Source organism: Triturus cristatus, chromosome 2_2 (assembly GCF_964204655.1).
Source record: "Triturus cristatus chromosome 2_2, aTriCri1.1, whole genome shotgun sequence".
Taxonomy (NCBI): Eukaryota; Metazoa; Chordata; class Amphibia; order Caudata; family Salamandridae; genus Triturus; species Triturus cristatus.
Window position 1 is genome coordinate 1176342236 of NC_140582.1, and position 14900 is coordinate 1176357135.

The window sequence follows — 14900 nt, forward strand, 5'->3', positions numbered from 1 at the left end:
GGAGGGGGGAGCGGCCCCCTGGGCAAGGGCCTTTGTTCGCCCCAAAAATAATTGGCAAAATCAGTCTTTCTTACCCCCCCTGTGGGGCAGATGGGGGCAGTAGCCCCTTATCTGCCCCGAGTGGGGCAAAAGGCACACTAGATGGCAGGGATTTTTTTTTCATTCAATGTAGTGGTGGGTGCTGCTCAAGATGGAAATGTCAATGCCCCCAGCCCTGCGCAGTTACAGACTTTCGGGGGGGGGGGGGCAGATAGCCCACTAGAAGCCGGGGATGTTTTTTGTTTATTCGATTTAGGGGTTGGGGCTGCCCAAGATGGGTATGCCAATGCACCCACCCACCGCCCCCAGCAAAGTTCCAGTCTTTCTATCCCCTCTGGGGGGCAGTAGCCCCCAATCAGCCCCCCGGGGCGGCAGAAAGCCCACTAAAAGCCAGGGATTTTTTAAAATTTGATTTAGGGCTGGGTTCCCCCACTCCCGCAAAATTGCAGTCTTCTGCCCCCCCCCCCGGGGGCTGTAGCCCCCAATCAGCCCCCCCGGGATGTCAGAAAGCCCACTAGAAGCCGGGGATTTTTTAAAATTTGATTTAGGGGTGGGGGCTGCGCAAGATGGGCATGCCAATGCCCCCACCACCCTCAACAAAATTCCAATCTTTCTCCCCCCCCTGGGGGGCAGATGGGGCGGTAAGTGGTCAGAATATCGAGTTTTAAATATCGACTTGACATAATATTGAGTTGAAAATATCGTTTGTACAAAATATCGATGTTAAAAATCTCTATGTATATAATATCGATTTTGTGTGTTGTAAGAAATATCGTTTGTTAAAATATCGTCATTAAAATATATTGATTTAGTATTTTTTTATTGTGTTACATGTTTTTAAATTTTATAATAATTGTCAAAAACATATATTTTTAAATTGTATAATAATTTTTATGAGCGGGATGTTGGGTTCATAAGGGATAAGGGTGGTGAGTGTTTTGAACATTTTTGTAAACATTTAAAAAAATTATTTTATAATTTAAAATGAATGTACAAGTTTTTTTAGGAGCAGGATGTTGGGTTAATAGGAGATAAGGGTGGGGAGTGTTTTAAAAAAAAATGCAGAAAATTTAAATATGAATTTAAAATTTTAAATGATTGTACAATTTTTTTTAGGAGCGGGATGTTGTGTTAATTGAGGATAAGGGTTGGGAGTGTTTTATAAAAAATGGAATACATTTTAAATATTAATTCAAGATTATAAATGAATGTAGACTTTTTTTTAGGAATGGGATGTTGGATAAATAGGGGATAAGGGAGGAGAGTTTAAAAAAAAATGTTAATTTGCTTTTGAAAATGTAAACAATTTATAGAAATGTTTTTATGGGGTAATGTTGGGTTTATAGTGTTTAAGGGTGGTGAGTGTTTTTTAAAAAAAATTAAACAAAAATGTCCACAATTTCAACATTTTTGATTACATTTAATTATTGGAGTAGTAGGATGTTGTGTTTATAGGGGATACATTTGAGTATTTTTTTATTTTACAAATTTTTAAAATCAATATTTATGTTAATATTGTTATTTATTAATGAGAGTAACTTTTTTTGGTTTTATTCGATTATATATTTTAATTTGGTAATAATAATAAAAATAAAATGGAGAATTTTACAATAATAATTTGAATATTAATATTTATATGTGTCATATATTGTTAAATATATGTTTAAAAATATTAATATTTTACAATACAATATATATTTAAAAATAGTAAATTACATATGTTTGGTGTGTAGCATCTTACAAAAGTTTATATAATGCCCAGCATCTCCACTACAAACTCGACCCCACTCTCCCCCTCACGTCGAACCTCACCGCCTCTTCCCCTACAGCACACAACATTACCCCTTGACACCCCTTATCTACCTCCCTCCTTTCTATGGACCACCACACCGAAAAACAGCCATTTATCGGACCACTTCACCTCTCGCCCCAGGAACCCAGACTAGTAACCCTCCCTCACCTACCGACAGACCGGGCGATGAATAAGTTAACTTTGACTCCTGACCCTAGACTCGAGGAGATATTACTATCTCTAAAACAAATCAAAGATGACATCCAAGCTTTACATGACCTGATCCTAATACAACCAAAACCACACGCGAAATTCTTCCAACAATCACACACTAGCTCCATGATTCATAAACCTCCTGGATGGAAAACAGTTCCTAACCACAATGCCTTATCCCGCCCGTTCAGAATAAAAAACTCACTATCACCGCATGAACTAACCTCTCTATTACATTCCTACGAGCCCCCAACTCCACCCCTCCTCTCTGCGCACACTGATAACTCACTGATACTGTGCTCTATCCAATCCATCTTTCCCATCCCCGATAGAGCCACGAGACACATTACCAGAGGTATGTGTGAAAAAACCTCAAGTGAGTTCCCATCTTACAAGACCCCAACACTATACCTACCAAGGTACGGCTAAAATGTATCCAACTAAACTGTAGGTCGGCCTCACATCATGCAGCTGTGATAGCTGACCTCATACTAACCAACAAACCTGGCCTCACAATCTTAACGGAAACTTGGCTTAACGATTCATCCTCACCCATCCTAGACATACTAGTCCCCCCTAAATATCACACCACAAGACTAGATAGAATTGATAGGCTTGGAGGTGGTATTGCCTGCGTTCACCGGAACTACATCTCTGTGAAACATCTCATCTCCCCGGTTTTCTCCTCCTGTGAATACTTATGTCTAGAAATTTCTAATAACAACAACCCAGTATGCTCACTCCACTCATTTTACCATCCACCAGGAATCAACCTTACCTTTATTGAACACATAATGGATATCCTAGCCACAAATGCCGGACACCAGAACACACAGATATTCCTAGGGGACTTCAACCTCCATTGGAATGACCGTGACGACCCTGAGGTCAATAGCCTCAAAACTTTCTTGACTGACCTTAACCTATCCCAAATTTGTGACAGCCCTACACATGAAAAAGGCTCAACCCTAGATCTAGTAATCTCCGAAGCGGACTCCACCCAACTGGAATCGATCCTCTCATGTGATTGGTCTGACCATCACATCATCACTTTCCATAGCAATGAACCAGTTAAACTACTCTACGTCCAACCTAAGAGAATGAAAATCTGGAAAAGAAACCTAAAAATGTCAATCCTATCTCACTTGCAACCGCTAGCCCTATCCTAACGCCCCCACCTGACAGTTTACATGACGTCCACGATCTGACTAATCACTACTTCCAATCTATGAACAAGTTATTAGACAATTTAGCTCCACTTCAATTGAAAAGTATCTCCAGTAAAGACTCAAACCCATAGTATGATGGTAGGTTAAATGATGACAGAAGAGCACTAAGAACAATTGAACGTCAATGGAGAGCAGCTCCTTCCTCTATTCACCTCAAATTACTCAGAAGGACGAGAAACAACCATTACAGAAAAATCAGACGCTCAAATATCGACTTCATTAGCAATCAACTGGACCAATCCAAGAATCGCCCCAAAAGACTTTTTGAAATAATCAAAGCGCAATCCAAGGGTGTCTCCCACTCACCTCAAGTTAATTTAGAAACACTCCCCAATTGCGAGACATTCGCATCCTATTTCACAAATAAAACTGAAAACATAAAGACAGACCTACTGAATGACTTGTCAGCCCTCATCAACCCTCACATGATCGCCTCAAGGGCCCCTCTCAGGAACCCGCTTAGTTGTTATGCAAAGCTCAACAACGCCGACTGGTCCTCATTCAACCTCTACAGCGAAGAAACTATTCTAAAAACGCTCACGGCCTTGAATCCCTCCAATCACTTTGCTGACCCACTCCCAGCATCCCTCCTAAAAGACTTCCTACCGACCTTAGTGCCCCTATGGACCAGGATTATAAACACCTCTCTGCTACAAGGAACCATCCCTGACATTCTCAACGCTGGTCAGGTTTCCCCCATATTAAAGAAACCATCGGCTGACCCAGCAGACCTAAATAACTATTGCCCTACTGGCCAAATTATTAGAAAAATGTGTTCACACGCAACTTACCTGCCACATTGATCTCGATAAATTCCAATCTGGCTTTCTACCAGGGCACAGTACCAAATCTAACATGGCCCACATAATTGACGACGCATTAAAAATACTAGACCAAAACAAAGCCTGTTTACTAATCCTGCTAGACCTATCCTCCGCCTTCGACACCGTCAAACACGACAATCTATTAGACCTCCTGAAACATAGAATGGAACTATCGGGAACGGTTCTCCACTGGTTCACTTTCTTCCTTCAAAACAGATCACAAAGATTCAAGGCCAACCAATCTTTATCCAAACCCACTCCAGTCACTTTAGGAGTACCCCAAGGTTCTTTCCTCTTCCCGACACTCTTCAAGTTGTTTATGGAACCACTCACCAAGCTTCTTAACTCATCAAAGGTCCAATATCACATGTATGCAGACGACACACAACTCTTAATTAAGGTAAACTCACTGGAAGACATCAAGTCCCTCAACTAAACGCTCCATAAAACACAGACCTGACTGGCAAATAACAACTTAAAATTAAACACCCTAAAAACAGAATTCCTCCTAATAGGGCCCCCCAGCCAAACAACCACCATCATGGAATGGATGAAGCACTTAACAGCACTAGACGGCAAACAGCTCATGATCGATTCTGCCAAATCGCTAGGCATAACTCTGGATAGTAAGCTAAATATGCAGAAGCACATCAGCGCAGCAACTAAAGGAGCAAACTTTCAAATAAACACCTTAAGAAAATTGAAACCCTTCATACCCGGTAATGACTATAAACAGGCAGTCCAATCGCTAGAAATACCCAGAGTGGATTATGGGAGTGTCGCTCTCTGCGGCCTTCCCAGATCAACGACAGCCCCACTAAGAGCATCAATCAACGCAGCCGCCAGACTAATCACAGGCTCCAAAAGAAACTGTCACATCTCCCCGGATCTGCGTGCCCTTAACTGGCAACCCTTTGAGGCCAGAATACATATGTAAATAGCCTGTATGACACACAAGGCATTGCATCTCAAAACACCACAATAACTTGCAGAGAAATGAATACCATTGGGTGGTATCAGAGCCAACAGGAGTTCTTATAACCTTCTACTGAAGCCACAACGATTTACCAAGAAGAAAACGTATAACCGCTCCTTCTCATGAATGGCCCCTAGGATTTGGAATGCCTTACCCCCAAAAACAAGGCAGAACCCTCACTTGGCATCCTTTAAAAAGGAAATGAAATCGATTCTCCTGGCCAAATTCACTTGAACTATTAGATGCAGACTTGTAGATATTTGCTACACTGGAAGAGTTACCATTGCTTGGACCAATATAACCAACAATATTTTTTATGTAAATGTCTATTTCCTCTATTGCCTTATTTGTTGTAAAGCGCTCTGATACCCGCAAGGGTCTTGTCCACGCAATATAAAAACTTAAAAATAAATAAATAAAATAATTGGTATTGGGAATAGTACATTATATATGTTTAGTATCCAGCACCTTCCCTGACAATGTATTTTGGAGTAGGAATAGTAAATGATATATGCTTAGTGTCCAGCGCCTTCCCTGACTTAATATAAATTGGAGTGGGAATAGTAAATTATATATGTTTAGTGTCCAGCATCTTCCCTGACTTAATGTACGTAGGGGTGGGGGCTGCCTAAAATGGGCATGCCAATGCCCACTCCCTCCCCCCCGAAAAATCCCACAGTCTTTCTGCCCCCCAGGAGACAGCTGGGGCAATAGCCCCTGATCTGCCCCGTGGGGGACAGAAAGCCCACACGGCACCAGGGATATGTTTATGGGCATGCCAGTGAGAAGCCCCATAGGCAAGGGTCACTCTCTTTTTTTTAGGCACATATTTTGGCTATTTCAGTGATATTTTTATTCTCATCTGCACCCTAACAGGGACAGAAAACCTCGAAAAACCAGGGAGAGTTTGTGTGTGTAAACTGGAGTTTGGCTGACGGTCTGCGTGTACTGACCTTTGGCTGGTATTTTGCTGGCGGTGTGTGTGGACCTGCACTTGGCTAATGGTGTGGGTGGATTTGCGCTTGATGACGGTGTGTGTAGATTGGCGCTTACCTGATGGTGTGCGTGGAGTGGTGCTTGGCTGGAGGTGTATGTGGACTGGGGCTTGGCTGCCTGTGTGCATGGATGCTGCTTGGCTGCAGGTCCGCACAGGTCATAGCAGGCACCAGACTTTCACCCGGTGGGCTGGAGGGGTGGGGGACGGTTTTCTGGCCGTGGGGGCGGTTTTGTCACTGGGAGCTGGTTTTGCAGCAGTGCTGCAATAGCAGGCCCCAGTAACAAAAGCGGGAGCTGTGCTTTTTACTAGCACGCCCCCTCCCTGCCAGGGCTGGTCAAACAGCAATCTGCTAGGGCTGGTTGCTGTTCCCAGTCTGGCTCTGTTTGGCTGGCAGTGAGAGGGGATGGCGCTAGGCTGGCAGAGTGCGTGGGTGGCGCTTGGCTGGTGATGTGCGTGGATATTGCTTGGCTGACTGTGTGCATTGATAGCATTTGGCTGGCTGTGTACGTGGATGGCGCTTAGGTGGCAGTGTGCATGGATGGCACTTGGCTAGTGGCGTTGTGTGGATGGTGCTTGGCTGGCGGTGTGAATGGATGGCGCTTGGTGGAGTGTGTGGATGGTGGTGGGCGTGTACTGACTCTTGGCAGGCGGTGTGGCTTGCATGGATCCCCCAGCGTTTTCTAACCCAGAATCCCCTGCAAACCTCAAATTTACTTACAAAGTCACATTTTCCTCACATTTCTGTGTGGGTAAGTTGTAGGATCACCGCACAGGCACAAATTTCCTACTACCCAGCATTCCTGCTTGGTCTCCCGAGAAAAATGATACCTCACTTGTATGGGTGCCCAAAGTAGCGTCAGCCCAAAAACGTATAAACAAATTGCCCTTTTGGACCCGCATCAGGCCCGCTCAATCTCTACACATTTGTGGCTCTTCCATGTCTTAGGCACTTGGCCCATCCACAAAAGTTAGGTATAATTTTTATCGGGAAACTGAGGGGGACGCTGAGTGGTAGGAAATTTGTGCCGTGCGGTGATCCCACAACTTTCTTACACAGATATTAGAGGAAAATGTGACTTTTTAGCTACATTTGAGGTTTACTGCGAATTTGTGGAAGGAAAATGAGGGGTCAACGCAAGTCACACCTCCCTGGATTCCCACGAGTTTCTAGTTCTCAGAAATGTCTAGGTTTTTTTAGGTTCCCCCAGATGTCTGCAAACCCGGGACCAAAAGCACAGGCGCCCACCTATACATAAAAAACTACCTGTTTTTTCAAGGGGGTCACCTGCGTTTTTGGTCCCAGGCTCAGCGGCCATCTAAGGAGACCTACCAAAACCACACATTTCTGAAAACTAGATACCCTGGGGAGTCCAATGAGGTATGGCTTGTGGTGGATCCCCCAATGTTTCCCTACCCTGCAAACCTCAAATTTAGCTGGAAAAAAATCACTTTTTCCATACATTTTTGCGTTGGGATCAACGTGCCGGCACAAATGTCCTACCACTCAGCGTTCCCCTTGTTCTCACAAGTAAAATGATAACTCACTTGTGGGGGTGGGCCAAGGGCCTGTGACCGGGAAGAGCCAAAAGTATAGGGATTAAGGAGCAAAGCGAATTCTAAGTGATAACGTTTTTAGCAAATTCTGCATTGGACAGCCACACAAGTGAGGTATCATTTTTGAATGTGTTGTTGCAAACCACTAGTACGGTCTTAAAAGGTTATTAAGGAGTGAACATTGATGTGGTAAGATACATTATAGCAGCCATCAAGTTTGGGGGCAGAAGGACCTAAGGTAAGGTATATGTGGCAGCTGGGGGGCTACCTATCCTTGGGTGGACACACCAGTATGACTTGCATATAGTGGTTAACCCCGGAGCAGACAACCAGGTGATGGTAGTGGACAACAAAGACTTGGACGAGATTTTGAAATAACAAAGTATTTGAGAACAGGTTGGGGGTCGCAAATCAGTACATGCATGAAATTTAAGCCAAGAAAAATGCAGTGCCAACAAAAGCACATGGCAAAGAAGGTACATGTCGCAGTGAGGCATAAAGTGAAGGAGATACTGGAGGAAATGATCAAGGAAGATGTGATAGATGTCGTGGAGGCCATCAAATGACTTTCACCTGTAGTCATTAAGAAGAGAAATCAGATGATTCTATGAGGTTCTGTGTAGACTTACATAGTCTTAACGAAAATGTAGTGATGGACTCGTTTCCACTTCCGAATATCAATGAACTGATCTTGACGTTGTCAGGGGGGAGGAATACTTTTCAAAAGTAGTCCTGAGAAGTGTGTATTACCAGGCACAACTTCGCCCAGATTCCAGAAACTTTACTGCATTCGTAACATCAGAGGCTGCCTTTTGGCCTATGTTGTGCGGCAAGTATTTCCATCGACTAATTTAGAATTTGTTGTCTGGAGCCTCAAATGTTGTGATTTTTCAAGATGAAATTCTGGTGTTTGGGATAGTATTAATATACATAACAGGGTACTGGGGGTGGTGTTGTCTCAGGTCGGTAATGCAGGGCTAACATTAAGAAGGAAAAAGCGTATGTTTTTATTTCAGGAGGTGCAGTACCTGGGTTATTTGATGATCAGAGAACGAGTGAAGCCTAAAATTGATCTAGTGTGTATGATAGTGCATGTAGAAGCACCCAATGACAAGAATAAACAAAGATATTTCATGGGCTTGGTAGAGGATTATTCTAAGTTTGTCCATGACTTCACCCACAAGACAGAAATGTCAAAAGTCATGTGGCGGAAAGGGAGAAAATGTACTTGGTATGAGGAACAGCAAAGTGCTTTCACTCAAATCAAGAATTACATTGTCAATGCAGAAGTCCTTGTGCCTTTCCAGACCGGCTTGAAAACTATTATTATAGTGGGTACCCTCGCAGTTGGTATAGGTGCAGTGCTGTCACATGTACATGGGCAAATTCAATTCAATTCAGGACATTTGTAAAGCACACAGCTACCTCCATAGGGGAGAAGGGGCGGAGAGGAACTATTCCATGATAGAGTGGAAGACATTGGCTGCGGCTTGGGCTACATCATACTTTTGCACCTTTTTTTAGGGAAGTAAAATATTCTTGAGGATGGATCACAAGCCTTTACTCAAGGTTCTGGGTCCAAGGGGGACAGAAAATTGTTCTTGCAGGTTGTCCATATTGGCGGTACGGTTGCTGGACTTTGATTGTAGCGTGGAATGCATCCCAAGATGGAAGAACAAAGTGGAAGATTGTTTGTCAAGGCTACCCAATAAGGCGGCAGAAAAAAAAGTGACTCACACAATGAGATGGTGGTTAGTGTGATGAAAGCCACGGAGGGGTTGGAGAGTTGTGCCTCCAAGACAGACTGGATAGAGGCTATGGCGAGTAGTTGAGTTGGTCAGAGGAGGTGTGAGGAGGGAGAGCGCTTTGCTGAGGCAGTCAGGCCTTTCCACAAGGTTGTGGAGGAGTTATGTTTGCAAGGTGAGGGCATTGTTATGAGAGGTAGTAAATCTGTTCCCCCGAATCACTGTGACCAAAGTTGATGCATTTAGCACATGAGGACCATCAGGGTCGACTTTCATGCTCAAGAGGTTGAGAGAAAAGATTTGGTGGTCGCTTATAGATGCCCAGGTGAAAACATGGTTGTAGGATTGTGGTGTGTGTAAAGAATTAGAGAAACTTTTAAGTGTGGGCTTGGGGGTCTTTGCTCAGGAACAGCATGTGGCTGAAGTGAGGAAGGTCTGGGAGAAAATCTGCTTGGATTTCATTGGTCCGTTTGTTTTCTGATCAGGAATATTTTCCACAGTCCTAGTGGATGCCAAATCCAGGTGGGTTGAGCAGTGGCGGCTGCTCGAGGGAGTGCTGCGGGGCAGTGGGGCGGGGGAGGGACAGGGTGGGGGGTAGTAAACTCAGGAATTGGGCCGAATAAAGTTGAGTAAAAAAATAAATAAACAAAACTAATTACATTGCGCGCTCTGCAACGCCAAATTGGCGATACAGCGCGCAATGTAATTCGTTTGATTTCTTTATTTCTTTACTCAACTCCGTTTGGCCCAATTCCAGAGTTTACTACCCCCCGCCCCGCCCACCGCCCCGCAGCACTCCCTCGAGGAGCCACCACTTGGGTTGAGGTAGTTTTTATGAGGTCCATTCGCATTCGATCTACCATAGCTGTTTTAGTGGAAGTATCTTACTTGCCAACAATGGCACCCAGCTCCCTTCCTTGGAAATTAAGTTATCTCTGGATAATCTGGGTGTTAAGCATGTGTACGTCCTTGTATAATCCCAAAAGTAACAGTTTGGTGGAAAAGGGCAACAGTTTGGTAAAAGGAACTAGGAAATTGCTTTCAGTGCAGGATTGACAATCCAGGACGCCATTAAAGATATATAAATGCTAGCACAAGTAAAACTCCTTTTAAATTGATGCAGGAGAGACAGCCTGGTACAAAGTTGGTTATCTCTTGGATGCGGGTGGTTGGTAGCAACAAGGTGGCTGGGAGGGTGTCACAAGTCGAACCCCAAAGGCTCCTTGATAAAGGGGATTGGGGGAATGTCAAACCGAGAGGTTTTGGTAGAGGCTTGTCAGTATTTCATAGCCCATTTAAGGTTTTGGAGGTGGGAAGTAATTGGGTCAGGCAGGAGAATGGACAAATGTGGAACCTGAGAAGGGTTGCATTGCATCAGAAGGGTAGGACTTTGATCTTATCCCCTGGAGTGGGACACAAATGCTCTGGATGGTTACTCATGAATATTTGTGAGTTTCAGAGTGGTAAGGATATCAGTTAATTGGTTTGAGTAGGTTTGGTGATATGGGTCTGTAGGTTGCAAGGACGGTGAGGTCACGGAGACCATCTGGTTATGTGGGAGATTATCTCTGTGGCTGATCCTTAACGTCAGAAGTGTTGGGAGTTTTAGGGATTTTAGTCATGAGGGGTGCAATTTTTATGCCTTGTGCCTGTGAGTATTGTTGGGTTTATTTGTTGGTGTTTGTAGTCTCTGTTGCGTCATTTTGTGTGTGTATTGTCTTAATGTTGGGGTTGGTGTCAGGGCTTGCGGTTGATAAATGGGTATATAAATGTCATGTGTTTTAGTGTTGTTCCGTGAAGGGAAGGGGGTGTGTTATAGTGTGTAGCTAGTATAATCTTCTGAGCTCTGCGTAGCTCCGCCCCTGGGCTGATAGAATGTTTGCCATGTGGAGTTCTTATGACATCATTGGGGTTCTGGCTGGTATAAAATGTGCCAAGCTAGTTGTTGACTATGCCTGGCTTGGAATGGTGCATAGGAGTTGTCTCCTGGCGGAATAAAAGATCTTGGTCAAGAACCGTACAGTGTCGAGTGAACTTACTACAGTTTAACTAGTCAAATGCTAGATAATATTCAAACTAATCATTTATAAATAACTTTCATTAACGTCCAACAGGACACATTAAACTAAAACCTCTCATACATCCAAGACAGTACACACATGCCACATATTTGGCCATCTTCATGCTGAAACCAGTTGTTTGGAAAGCCATCCATAGAATGACATACACGCTAGGAGTACAAATTCTCATAACATACCATAACCAGGGCCACTCGAATTATGCAATTCTGTGTCTGTGGCGTTTCCTGCACAATTATGGGTTCATCACATTTGCCACATAATCTATCATGTGCTAGATAATTTGTAATTTTAACCATAAAAATGTACTAACGCAAATAGATCAAAAGCTACAAAAAATGTGGAATGGGTTCCTGCGCAGTGTAAAGTTCTTTGAAAAAGTTGACTGGTCATCTTTTAGCTGCTTATTGCTGCATTTGGTTCTTAACTGGTACTAATGAGGTGAAATATTGGCCCAGACAGTGTTTCCAAGAGTAAAAATGAAAAAATACTGAAGCTAAATATTCACAAAATATGCCGCATTATGCTGCAAAATTTGCCTTTACTAGCCACATAATTTAGTAAACCATGCGGCATAATTTGGGCCACCTCTAATTTTACAAGCTCTGACTATAAAACATATTGCACAATTTAAAGAAAATCAATTAAATATGTAAAGAGTCCAAATAAAGAAAAACCCTATGTTTCATACAAATCAAACTCCATGATTCCCATACTTGTAGTTTAATATAAAGGGAATTCCTATTATTTTCTTTCACGAGAAAGCCTCAAGCAATTGTTGTTTCAATTTGTTCCAGGAAAGGAGGTTTGGAAGATGTGATGTGTCTGGAATCTGGAATGAAACCAGGGAAGAGGTTTGTCCTCTGTGGTTTGCTAAGAACAATATATTTGAAACATAAAGGGAGAGTAAAGGTTTTGGCTTTGCAAAAATGGGTTCAAGGTTTAGACACTGATTAAAAGAAGCTAAGTTATTTATATTCAAGAAAATGAGAACTGGAAATAATAATCATAGGAGACAGTCATAGCTAACCACATTCTCATCACTGAAGAAAATGTTCTGAGCTCAGTGGTTAGCCAATGCTTCTTGAAATACCGATTGACTACTTCACAGTGTGAATGTCTTTCATTCACAATTTCGAATTAGGTGAGCAACAATTGCCATCTACTGCTACGAATGGCAGCTCCTAGGGCGAGATGTGCAAATGGTTTTAGTGTTCCCAAACCCTCTGGTCTCCTACATCAGAGGGTTTGTGAATGCTAAAATCTTTTTTTCAAATATCTAAGCCCTTTTAAGGACTCAGAAAAGGGTTTCTGAAACAATAAATGAGTTTAGAAAACAATACTAAATCGGTATTGGTAAAAGAGGGTTTAGGGCTTCCCTTCTAAATACGGAATGCTTTTGGTATGTATTTATGTCCTGCGAACAAAATCTGGTCGCAAACATTTATGTTACCGACTACACGAAGGTAGTTCTAACCCATTCACAAACAGCGTGAATGGGTTAGCACTATGTGAATTTTAAAAAACTTGTGAATGTTAAAACAACTTTTTTAGGAATAGGCAGTGGTCCATGTGACTACTGCTTACTCCTAAAAAATGTTTGGAAAAATGTTATTTAAATTTAATTTTTTTTAAACACAACCTAAGGAAAATGAGCTGCATTCAGAAAAAAATTTGCTTTATTTAAAAGCAATAACAGACATGCTGGTCTGCGGACTCCAACAGGCGGTATCCTTTGGGCCGGATTATATTAGCTACACAACATCCACTCCATACGTCGCATTCAAACCTGATATTTCACCTCTATTGTCATTCATTTGTATTCAAGAAGATTAAACCATACATTGCCAACATATAGCCAGACCAGATAATCAATAGAAAAATTATCAAAAAATGTATTGTTTTAAAATAGAGAGACACAGTTGTAATTCATACCATAGCTAATGTTCGTGGTTGATCACATAATTCATTAACAAATCTAATCACAATATAATTACACATAACATTAAAAACAATAACAGTTAAAAAAGAGAGTCACTAACATAGACAAACACAGTATGTCATTAACAAATACACATCCGTGATGTGACAATATCCAAAGAGTGGAACTTGAAGCTTCACAATTTATACTCTTTATCCACCGCCCTTGTTCACAGATTATGTAAAAAACTAGGCGTCGACGCGTTTCGATGGGTTATCTTATGTCTCCATCTTTTTCAAGACCATCATATTGACTCTCATACAATTAAAACATTGCACATAGTCTATTAAAAACCTGTGTGGTGAAACACAAACATCAATCAGTTCAACCTGAAATGCAACATTAATCATACTGTCCTATACATATCAGCTTTTTCTCTATTGGAGAAGTCTTAAACAAAATATTGTATTTTAAAACACAATAACCCCTCACTATCTGCAATGCATAGTTCTTCCAGCTTTTTCTCTATTGGAGAAGTCTTAAACAAAATATTGTATTTTAAAACACAATAACCCCTCACTATCTGCAATGCATAGTTCTTCGCAGAAAATCAACAAACAGAATCTGGTAAAATGTATCCCATAGTTGTTAAACCATTTCTTTAGAACTCAGTGAATACCACCTCCCCTAATTAGTCACTGGGTATATATAGCAAGCTTCTCTCCAAGATCTCACACTTGTTCCAACCTATAACTGCCATTCCACAATTGTACACATATCACGCTAACTGCCCAACCTCTATTAGCTCAGATCAAGATATTCCTTACCTATTACTGGTATGGAATGTCACTTTTGATGCATTTGGGGCAAAGTCTCCTACGGTTACTGCAGTATGCTCTATAATGTAGTGATGTCACTGACCATGTCATGAATGATGTAATATGTGATGTCATCAGCAGTACATTGCGGGGGGGGCGAGTTATAGTTAGCTAAACTAACTATAACGGGGGAATTTCTATGGTTTTGTACGAATGAAATGTCCAAGTAACTATAACATCCCTGAAACCTATGGTTTTTTTCAGTGAATTTGTAAGGTTTTTTAAATGCTAATTTCTAACTATAACGTGCCTGAAACCTATGTTTTTTTCAGTGAATTTCAAAGGTTTTTTAAATGCTAATTTCTAACTATGCCTACAAAGTTAGGACATGTGTAGAAAGAGGAAGAAGAGCGCAGAAAGAAGCAAGAGATGTGCAGAAAGAACCAACAGAGAAGCAGAAAGTCCTCCTGTGCCCCCAACTTTTTAGTGACGGGTACTCTGACTATCCAGGACCGGAGCCAGTGCTATGTTAAAAGACACTTAGAATACAGTGAAAACACCTACATACACTAGGGAACACTATGCGTTGAGTTACCCCTCTAATTAGCATGACCTTCTCTTTATTTGCCATGAGTTAGTGCCTGGGTCATTGCATGAGTACATGGCTAGTGACTGGATGATTAGAGTGCTGGAAGGACAGCGCATGGTGATTTT